This window comes from Penaeus monodon, chromosome 7 (genome assembly GCF_015228065.2).
Source record: "Penaeus monodon isolate SGIC_2016 chromosome 7, NSTDA_Pmon_1, whole genome shotgun sequence".
NCBI classification, from domain to species: Eukaryota; Metazoa; Arthropoda; class Malacostraca; order Decapoda; family Penaeidae; genus Penaeus; species Penaeus monodon.
In genome coordinates, this window is record NC_051392.1 from 23,588,338 (window position 1) to 23,600,334 (window position 11,997).

The following is an 11,997-nucleotide window of genomic DNA, read 5'->3' on the forward strand; positions in this document are numbered from 1 at the left end:
ATGTGATGATTTTAAGCTCTTAATTGCTTGCAAGGCACTACAAGAGTCACAATATATCTTCCTTCTGCTCACTGCTACAAAGCCCACACCATTTTCAGATTTCGAACCAAATGTATATATTGCATCTGATCCTTGGTACTTGGAAATGTGCTGAAGAAATCTCTCACTGACTTCTGCTTCGGATCTCTCCTCTTTCCCAATTCCGACCAAATCCAGTTCGACTTGATTAGTCCAAGGGAGGAATTGGGGAATTCCAACAGCTAGAACCCTAGTGAGACTTAAATTAAGCTCTTCCACAAGATTCCTCCTTCTCCTACCATAGGATCGGCTATCCTCAAGGGGGTTGAAAACCAATCTGGATGTAGGAGATCCCGGAATCCTTTGTAGTCTCGTGTAGTAAATCAGGTTCATGTAGTCCCAGTGTACTGAAAGAGGTGGTTCTCTACTCTCAGTATACAGGGAATCCACAGGTGAATACCTAAAAGCCCCAGTACAGATTCTGAGAGATTCATTATGAACAGAGTCCAACATCCAGAGAACAGAGGGAGTTGCAGTGAATAAGCCTCAAGCTTACTACGAATAAGTGCTCGGTAAAGCTTCAGAAGCATTGTGCGGCCTGCACCCCAAGATAGATGTGAAAGAACCCACAAAATACTAAGCCCTTTTGTAACCTTCACTTTTAACTGTGATGCACCCATGTAAGCCTTGAGTCAAAAATTAGACCCAAGTACTTCACCTCTTGGACAAATTGCAGTGGGTTTGCGCCTAAATAGAGGGAAGGATGGAACTTTCCTCGTTTGTGGAAATCTATAGCCATGGTCTTGCTTGGAGAAAATTTGAACCCATGATATGTTGCCCACTGTACAACCTGATTTATTGCAGCCTGCATGTGTCCTTGCACATCCTGTAAGCTTCCTCCTGAGCAGTACAGTGTAAAGTCATCCACATACAGATTACATGAGACAGAACTTGGAACAACCTTTACAATGTCATTTATAGCAATGGCAAACAGGGTCACACTTAAGACTCTAAACTTCCTGTTAGCAAGGAAGCTTTGTATGAAGGTAGGTAATACTCCTCTTAAACCAATGTCATACAGCTTCATGAGTATGCCATGCTTCCAAGTAGTATCGTAAGCCTTTTCAAGGTCAAAGAAGACTGATAACATATGACTTTGCTGTGCCAAGGAATTCTGTATAGCAGTTTCCATCCTTACAAGTGCATCTGTGGTCGATCTCAATCTTCTAAACCCATATTGATATGGGGTCAGCACATTTTCCTTTTCTAGCAGCCTTGTCAACCTGAAGTTTACCATTTTCTCCATCAGCTTGCAGATGCAGCTGGTGAGAGAAATTGGTCTGTAATTTCCTGGTGTGGAAGCATCCTTACCAAGTTTAGAGACAGGAATGATTAGAGACTCTTTCCATGTGGATGGCACTGTACCCTCCCTATAGATCCTATTGAATAGGTCCAACAGGAACTTCTTGGAGGTCTCTGGTAAGTGAGATATCATTTGTTATGGAATATCATCACTTCCTGGGGCAGTCTTATGGCAGAGCTGCAAAGCAGAGTCCATCTCCTTGCGCAAAAATGGCAAGTGGTATGGAAGTTCTGCTGCAGTCCTACTGAAGAACGACACTGGGGTGTCGTTCCTGTTCAGCCCGAAGTATGGAGAATCAGGCAGTGTAAGATGCTCCAGAGGAGATCTCTGCCATGGATTTAGCTAGCTCATTAGCAACATCTTTTTTGTCTGTGATGATTATGCCATCTATCTTCAAAGCAGGTGGTGACAGTGATGTGCTCTTTCCAGCAATCTTACGCACCTTGTCCCATACCCATGCTAAGGGGGTCCCGAGTTAATCGAGGGGACATACTGTCTCCATTATCTTCGCCTGGCCTCCTTTAGCACTCGCCTGGCCTTGGCTCAGGTCTTTTTGTAATAGATCAAGGTTACATCGCTGGGGCGACGTTTCAACTGCCTTAATTCAGCTTTTCTTGCTCTGACAGCTTGTTGGCATTCATCAGACCACCGTGGTACCGGAAGTCGACGGTAATGCCCGCTACTTTTCGGAATGGGTGCTTCTGCTGCAAGGTGAATTCGTGATTTGAAGTGATTAACAGCATCTTGAACACACTGGAAATCATTCACAGATCCTTAAAATACTGCAGTTGATCTAAAAAGATTCCAGTCCGCATGTTCAAATCGCCATCTCTGCACTCCATTGGCTGGAATACCATTCACCTCCTGCAAAATTATTGGAAAGTGGTCGCTTCCATGTAAGTGAAATTCATCTGTGAATCAGGTGAACCAACTGACAGATCTATATTGGAGAATGTCCCAGTTTGAATTTGGAAATGTGTGGGAGTGTCATTGTTCAGTAAAACTGCATCTACTCTTAAGAACAAGGACTCCAAGGCCCTTCCTCGAGGGTTGCACAAAGTGTCTCCCCAGAGGTGATGCCAACCATTGAAATCTCCCAAGAGTAGAAATGGATGTGGCAACTACCCAAGTAGATCTTTTAAATCATCTATGTTGAGATTATGTGGAGGAAGGTAGATAGATGCAACAGTGTAAGGTCGTGTCAAGCCTATTTTAACAGCCTTCACTTGCTGTCTGCAGGTGGATGGCCTGGAAGGGAATATCCTGATGTACCATTACTGCTACTCCTCCATGAGGTCCATTATCAAAGGTCTCATAATGGGCTTGAATTTGGAATCCCCTCAGGGAAATTGGATGATTTTCCCTGGTCATAATCTCTTGTAGGCATACACAAACTGGGTTATATGAAGCTATCAGATGTTGCAGTTCTTCCCATTTTGCATGAATTCTCTGACAGTTCCATTGGATTTAGTGTATCCAGTTCTTTAAACTAACTCTTCATAAGGTGTTTGGCAGCACCTGTGGTCAAGGTTTGCCCCATACCTTTAGGCTGCCCCTTTCCAGGATCTTGGGAAAATCTTTTGAGGGGTTGTTTACCCGTGGAACTAGCTCCAAAGACCCCATTTTGAAACGAGTCTTTTGAACAGGCAAAGGTTGTACCTGAGCCTTTGCTTCAGGGGCATTCTGCCTAGCAGTGGAGGCCCCTCTGGATGTGGTGACAGCTGGAGCTGTCACCATTGAGGCCTCTGGAGCCTTACCTGATGGCTCCAAAGACCTTACTTTGGGAAGAGGAGTCTCCTAAATAGACCCTTCACTCCTACTCTGTTTCTGGTGGAATTCACCAGAGGCAGTTTCAGCAATTGGGGACTGAGGTTTAAAGGAAGTGGTAGAGTGTGTGGTACAAGAAGCACCGGAGGGCAAGGGTTGGTGGGAAAGAGGACGAGCTAGAACCAAAACAAAGGATTTACCTGGCTATGCAAACAGCATACGGGCACGTCACTTTGCCTCTGGAAAACTAATTTTCTCCTTGCTCCTTATTAACTATACTTCTTTTTCAGATTTGTACCTTTTACATTACTTTGAAGAAGCTTCATGAGCTTCTTTGCAGTGGTAACAGCATATTGGACCTAGACAGTTGTCATGATGACCTGTTGTACCACACTTTACACATGCTCTTGGTTGTCCATTTTCATTAAAACGGCAAGATAATGGCTCCATGCCCATAACTCTGGCAGTGGAAGCACCGCATAGGGTTGGGCACATATGGCTTTACCTTGAGGTGGTACCATGCCAATTTAACTGATTCTAGAAGGACTAACGTGTTAAAAGTTAGATGGAGAGCTGGTGTCGACTGTTCCAAACCATCAAATTTCTTCTTAGAACGTTTTACTACCAGTACATTAAAATTCTCTAGTTCCTCTAACAGTTTCTCCTCAGAATACCTCATCAGGCCTCAGGAAAAGACAATTCCCTTACACTTTCAGGCTACCATCTCGCTGTGGGGTGATGCGAGGATCACGTTGACATACCTCAACTATTTTCCGATGTACTTCAAAAATATAAAGATCCATGATTGATTACACCATCATTGGTCTTTACTACTAGGTACTTACTATATGACATACTTTCATATTTACCAGGTAAGATTTCCTTGGTGGATTGAGGAGGACTTTTCCCCCTCTTACCTGGTTTGGGAGCCTGGGAACCATTACGATTCCCATTCTTGCCCTTTGGAAGCTGGAAAGGTTCCAGAGTGACAACATGTGATGTTCCAGAGGGAATTAGAATTCTTCATTTCCTCACCCTCCCACCCACCATGGAGTCCAACGAGGAGAAGCTATAATTGGGGCTCAAAATCTCCAAACAGCCACAGGGGTAATGAGGAAATATACGCAGCCACTATTGCAGTCATGGGACCCATGCGCTACCGACTGAACAGTGCCTGCTTAACCCTAGCCATATTTGACCAGCCGACTGACTTGACCAGGTCTTGATCAAGCCACCCGTCTAACCAGAATAGAGGACCAAAAAGGTGTATCGCTAGCTGCAGGGCACAGCGTGCAGCATCGCTCAACCTCCAGGACTCCTGTCACCTGGTAATACAGGATGCCACGTACGGCAAACAAACGTGGGAGAGTTCTCCCTGGTCTCAGATGGAATGAACCAGTGGTGGGTGCACCATCCCCTCTCACAGGCCTTGGTGCACCAGGAAGCCATTTTGTCTCATGCCTCAATGGTGACCCCTCCAGTATGGGTAGCCCTCTGGTCCGGCTCTCCAGATCATTGGGACCTCAACCCCACCCCTACCCCATCCCGGCAAGGCGGCTTCCGTTAGGTGGGGGGGGGGGGGGTTAAACCCAGAGAAAACGGAACTCTTGGCCCTCCTCGTAGATACCTGCAGTCCACTCAGTGGAGGGACAGATCATCTCAGATCATGTTAGGGTTCATCAAGGTTGGGCTGAGTATTTTGAGCAGCTGTACCAGGTAGACCCTCCAACAGTTAGATTGGATGCAAGTGGTATCACAATACCTGTACCGACCCTCCCATCGGCGAGGAACCTCCTACCCTAACTGAGGTTGGGATGGCCATTTCTAAGCTAAAGTGTGGCAAAGCCTTTACTGATGATGTCCTTATCTTATCTGTGTCTCTGTATATATATGTGTGTATATATATATATATGTATATATATATATATATATATATATATATATATATTTATATATATATATGTATGCATATATATATATATATATATATATTATATATATATATGCATACATTATATATATATAAATATATATAATATACATAATATATTATACATATATTATATATTATTATATATATATATAATCTATATATATATATAAAATATATATTTTAAATCATATATATATATATATATATATAAAATATTTTATTTTATATATATTATATATATATATATATATGCATATATTATAATAAATTTTATTATATATATTATATATATGCATATATAAAAATATTTTTATTTTATATTATATATAAATATATAATATATATATATATAAAATTATATATACAATTATATATATACACACATATATATACAGAGACACAGATAAGATAAGGACATCATCAGTAAAGGCTTTGCCACACTTTAGCTTAGAAATGGCATCCCAACCTCAGTTAGGGTAGGGTTTCCTCGCCGATGGGAGGGTGGGTTACGGGTATTGTGATACCACTTGCATCCAATCTAACTGTTGGAGGGTCTCCCTGGTACAGCTGCTAAAAAATACTCAGCCCAACCTTGATGAACCCTAACATGATCTGAGATATCTGTCCCTCCACTGAGTGGACTGCAGGTATCTACGAGAGGGCCAAGAGTTCCTTTTTTCTCTGGGTTTAACCCCCCCCCCCCCCACCTAACGGAAGCCGCCTTGCCGGATGGGGGTAGGGGTGGGTTGAGGTCCCAATGTCTGGAGGGGCCGGACCAGAGGGCTCCCCAAACTGGGGGGGTCACCATTGAGGCATGGACAAAATGGCTTCCTGGTGCACCAAGGCCTGTAGAGGGGATGGTGCACCCACCACGGGTTCATTCCATCTGAGACCAGGGAGAACTCTCCCACGTTTGTTTGCCGTACGTGGCATCCTGTATTACCAGGTGACAGGAGTCCTGGAGGTTGAGCGATGCTGCACGCTGTGCCCTGCAGCTAGCGATACACCTTTTTGGTCCTCTATTCTGGTTAGACGGGTGGCTTGATCAAGACCTGGTCAAGTCAGTCGGCTGGTCAAATATGGCTAGGGTTAAGCAGGCACTGTTCAGTCGGTAGCGCATGGGTCCCATGACTGCAATAGTGGCTGCGTAATATTCCTCATTACCCCTGGGGCTGTTTGGAGATTTTGAGCCCCAATTATAGCTTCTCCTCGTTGGACTCCATGGTGGGTGGGAGGGTGAGGAAATGAAGAATTCTAATTCCCTCTGGAACATCACATGTTGTCACTCTGGAACCTTTCCAGCTTCCAAAGGGCAAGAATGGGAATCGTAATGGTTCCCAGGCTCCCAAACCAGGTAAGAGGGGAAAAGTCCTCCTCAATCCACAAGGAAATCTTACCTGGTAAATATGAAAGTATGTCATATAGTAAGTACCTAGTAGTAAGCCCAATGATGGTGTATCAATCATGGATCTTTATTTTTTTGAAGTACATCGGAAATAGTTGAGGTATGTCAACGTGATCCTCGCATCACCCCACAGCGAGAATGGTACCTGAAGTGAAAGGGGAAATTTGTCTTTTCCTGGGGCCTGATGAGGTATTCTGAGGAGAAACTGTTAGAGGAACTAGAGAATTTTAATGTACTGGTAGTAAAACGTTCTAAGAAAAAATTTGAGGGTTTTTGGAACAGTCGCCCACCAGCTCTCCATCTAACTTTTAACACTTAGTCCTTCTAGAATCATTTAAATTGGCATGGTACCACCTCAAGGTAAAGCCATATGTGCCCAACCCTATGCGGTGCTTCCACTGCCAGATTTTATGGGCATGGACCCATTATCTTGCCGTTTTAATGAAAATGGACAACCAAGAGCATGTGTAAGTGTGGTACAACAGGTCATCATGACAACTGTCAGGTCCAATATGCTGTTACCACTGCAAAGAAGCTCATGAAGCTTCTTCAATAATGTAAAAGGTACAAATCTGAAAAAGAAGTATAGTTAATAAGGAGCAAGGAGAAATTAGTTTTTCCAGAGGCAAAGTGACGTGCCCGTATGCTGTTTGCATAGCCAGGTAAATCCTTTGTTTTGGTTCTAGCTCGTCCTCTTTCCCCACCAACCTTCCCCCTCCGGTGCTTCTTGTACCACACACTCTACCACTTCCTTAAACCTCAGTCCCCAATTGCTGAAACTGCCTCTGGTGAATTCCACCAGAAACAGAGTGGGAGTAAAGGGTCTATTTAGGAGACTCTCTTCCCAAAGTAAGGTCTTTGGAGCCATCAGGTAAGGCTCCAGAGGCCTCAATGGTGACAGCTCCAGCTGTCACCACATCCAGAGGGGCCTCCACTGCTAGGCAGAATGCCCCTGAAGCAAAGGCTCAGGTACAACCTTTGCCTGTTCAAAAGACTCGTTTCAAAATGGGGTCTTTGGAGCTAGTTCCACGGGTAAACAACCCCTCAAAAGATTTTCCCAAGATCCTGGAAAGGGGCAGCCTAAAGGTATGGGGCAAACCTTGACCACAGGTGCTGCCAAACACCTTATGAAGAGTTAGTTTAAAGAACTGGATACACTAAATCCAATGGAACTGTCAGAAAATTCATGCAAAATGGGAAGAACTGCAACATCTGATAGCTTCATATAACCCAGTTTGGTGTATGCCTAAAGAGTTTATGACCAGGGAAAATCACCCAATTTCCCTGAGGGGATTCCAAATTCAAGCCCATTATGAGACCTTTGATAATGGACCTCATGGAGGAGTAGCAGTAATGGTACATCAGGATATTCCCTTCCAGGCCATCCACCTGCAGACAGCAAGTGAAGGCTGTTAAAATAGGCTTGACACGACCTTACACTGTTGCATCTATCTACCTTTCCTCCCCCTAATCTCACATAATGATTTAAAGATCTACTGGGTAGTTTTCCACATCCATTTCTACTCTTGGGAGATTTTTAATGGTTGGCATCACCTCTGGGGAGACACTTTGTGCAACCCTCGAGGAAGGGGCCCTTTGGGGTCCTTGTTCTTAAGAGTAGATGCAGTTTTACTGAACATGACACTCCCACACTTTCCAAATTCAAACTGGGACATTCTCCAATATAGATCTGTCAGTTGGTTCACCTGATTCACAATGAATTTCACTTACATGGAAGCGACCACTTTTCCCAAAAATTTTGCAGGAGGTGAATGGTATTCCAGCCAATGGAGTGCAGAGATGGCGATTTGAACATGCGGACTGGAAACTTTTTAGATCAACTGCAGTATTTTTGGATCTGTGAATGATTTCCAGTGTGTTCAAGATGCTGTAATCACTCAAATCACGAATTCACCTTGCAGCAGAAGCACCCATTCCGAAAAGTAGCGGGCATTACCGTCGACTTCCGGTACCACGGTGGTCTGATGAATGCCAACAAGCTGTCAGAGCAAGAAAAGCTGAAATTTAAAGGGAGTTGAAACGTCGCCCAGCGATGTAACCTTGATCTATTACAAAAAAGACCTGAGCCAGGCCAGGCGAGTGCTAAAGGAGGCCAGGCGAAAATAATGGAGACAGTATGTCCCCTCGATTAACTCGGGACCCCCTTAGCATGGGTATGGACAAGGTGCGCAAGATTGCTGGAAAGAGCACATCACTGTCACCACCTGCTTTGAAGATAGTGGCATAATCATCACAAACAAAAGAAATGTTACAAATGAGCTAGCTAAATCCATGGCAGAGATCTCCTCTGGAGCATCTTACACTGCCTGATTCTCCATCCTTTGGGCTGAACAGGAACGAAAACCAATGTCGTTCTTCAGCAGGACTGCAGCAGAACTTCCATACCACTTTACAATTTTTGCGCAAGATGATGGACTCTGCTCTGCACCTCTGCCATAAGACTGCCCCAGGAAGTGATGATATTCCATACCAAATGAGATCTCACTTATCAAAGAGCACCCAAAAGTTCCTGTTGGACCTATTCAATAGGATCTATAGGGAGGGTACAGTGCCATCCACATGAAAGAGTCTCTAATCATTCCTGTCTCTAAAATTGGTAAGGATGCTTCCACACCAGGAAATTACAGACCAATTTCTCTCACCAGCTGCAAACTGCAAGCTGATGGAGAAAATGGGTAAACTTCAGGTTGACAAGGCTGCTAGAAAAGGAAAAAGTGCTGACCCCCTATCAATATGGGTTTAGAAGATTGAGATCGACCACAGATGCACTTGTAAGGATGGAAACTGCTATACAGAATTCCCTTTGGCACAGCAAAGTCATATGTTATCAGTCTTCTTTGACCTTGAAAAGGCTTACGAACTACTTGGAAGCATGGCAAAACTCATGAAGCTGTATGACATTGGTTTTTAAAAGGAGTATTACCTACCTTCATACAAAACTTCCTTGCTAACAGGAAGTTTAGAGTCTTAAGTGTGACCCTGTTTGCCATTGCTATAAATGACATTGAAAGGTTGTTCCAAGTTCTGTATCATGTAATCTTATGTGGATGCTTTACACTGTACTGCTCAGGAGGAAGCTTACAGGTGTGCAAGGACACATGCAGGCTGCAATAAATCAGGTTGTAACAGTGGGCAACATTTCATGGGTTCAAATTTTCTCCAAGCAAGAACATGGCTATAGATTTCCACAAAAGAGGAAAGTTCCCTCCTTCCCTCTATTTAGGCGCAAACCCACTGCAATTTGTCCAAGAGGTGAAGTACTTGGGTCTAATTTTTGACTCAAGGCTTACATGGTGGGATCACAGTTAAAAGTGAAGGCTACAAAAGAGCTTAGTATTTTTGTGGGTTCTTTCACATCTATCTTGGGGTGCAGGCCGCACAATGCTTCTGAAGCTTTAAACCCAGCACTTTTTCGTAGTAAGCTTTAGGCTTATTCACTGCAACTCCCTCTGTTCTCGGATGTTGGACTCTGTTCATAATGAATCTCTCAGATCTGTACTGGGGCTTTTAGGTATTCACCTGTGGATTCCCTGTATACTGAGAGTAGAGAACCACCTCTTCAGTACACTGGGACTACATGAACCCGATTTCTACACGAGACTACAAAGGATTCCGGGATCTCCTACATCCAGATTTGGTTTTCACCCCCTTGAGGATACCGATCCTATGGTAGGAGAAGGAGGAATCTTGTGGAAGAGCTTAATTTAAGTCTCACTAGGGTCTAGCTGTTGGAATTCCCCAATTCCTCCCTTGGACCCAATCAAGTCGAACTGGATTTGGTCGGAATTGGGAAAGAGGAGAGATCCGAAGCAGAATCAGTGAGAGATTTCTTCAGCACATTTCCAAGTACCAAGGATCAGATGCAATATATACATTTGGTTCGAAATCTGAAAATGGTGTGGGCTTTGTAGCAGTGAGCAGAAGGAAGATATATTGTGACTCTTTAGTGCCTTGCAAGCAAATTTAAAAGCTTAAAATTTATCAATCCAGTAGTGAGGGAGGTTCAAGATTGGCTTGCACTGATGTCAACACGTAAAAAGATTACTCTGTGTTGGGTGCCAAATCATGCTGGTATCAGTGGGAATGCCCGCTAATCGGAAGGACAAGCAGCTGCTGCTCAGCCTTGTGATGCCGTTTTCCTCTCCCACACATCGACTGAAACCCAGCATCATGAGTTGTCTTCGTGATAGATGGAAGGAACAATGGAGGCATACCTCCAGAAACAAACTGCGAGAGATTAGAGACGACCTTGGTAGTTGAGTGACTAGCATCCATCCCAACTGAAAAGTGGAAGTTGCATTAACAAGACTAAGAATTGGGCACACAAGACTGACTCATGGGCCGATGACGGCTAAAAGTCAAGCACTTTGTGAGGGATGCCAAGAGCCATTAACGATCGGACATGAAGTGGAGAGATGTGCAACATTCTCAGACCAAAGACGTATGTACTTGTCTCCCCCATATACACTGAAAAATGTATTGGGGGAGGATTGTGACATAGAGAGTCTTATTAGTTTCCTTAGGGAGACTAATATTTTCAATAAAATTTAACTATGCATAATTTTTTTTGCAATAATTTTATATGCTTAGAGCATAATATTTATGCTTTGATTTTTAAATTTTTTTATTAATTATTTGTATGATATTTATTGATAGATAGTTTAAAAAAATTAAAATTTCTATCTATCAAATATTCGCCGCTAATGACCCCTTTGGGTGTTGACGCGGCAAATAATTTTAAATAATCAATCAATCAATCTCTGGTTTGGTAGGCAGGGTGAAGGTCGTTAACCAAGAAATGGCCTCAACCTCAGCAAGATTCCTGATAAACTGTTCCTTTTCCCTTCTCAGCAATGTCTGAGCCCTATGCACCAAAGAGTGACACAAGTCATCGCCATTCAGAAGAGCTATGTGACTCTTCGGTGGCCTCCAATGTCTCAAGGGAGATGCAATTCTGCCTTTTCCTCAGGCGTACGCCAGTGGACTCCTGTGCTGATTTGAGTGTCTCACACTTGAAGGACTCCCACAGAGCAACTGCGTCCATTGGGGTTTTTAAGTTCTGTGAATTGATCTGAAACCACGGGCACACTCCCCCTCCCTCAGTCTGTCCAAGTGAAACACCTAGAGTTGACCACTGGAGGGACGAGGAGTTTTTTAAGTGGACCCATAGGATAGCCCTCTACCAACCTGTGGTCAGTGCCACAGAACTCAGCATTCCGGTAAACCCTGCAATTCTGAAAAATCCTCCATCCATGCTGAAAGAATGTGGATCTCAAGGGCCATCGCTATACCATGCCCGAGAGGGACTAGCAAGTCCCGGAGAAGGAGGCTGCTCTCGCTGCTGGATCACTCCTGAGCCCTGCGGGCCAACGACACGTGATTTGGCATAGATCACTCTTTCAAATCGAGTTTGCAACATGTAGAAGCGTAAAAAAACCCCCAAGCAATAGAGAACGAACCACATCTGGCTTCAGTCTTAGCCTGAATGCC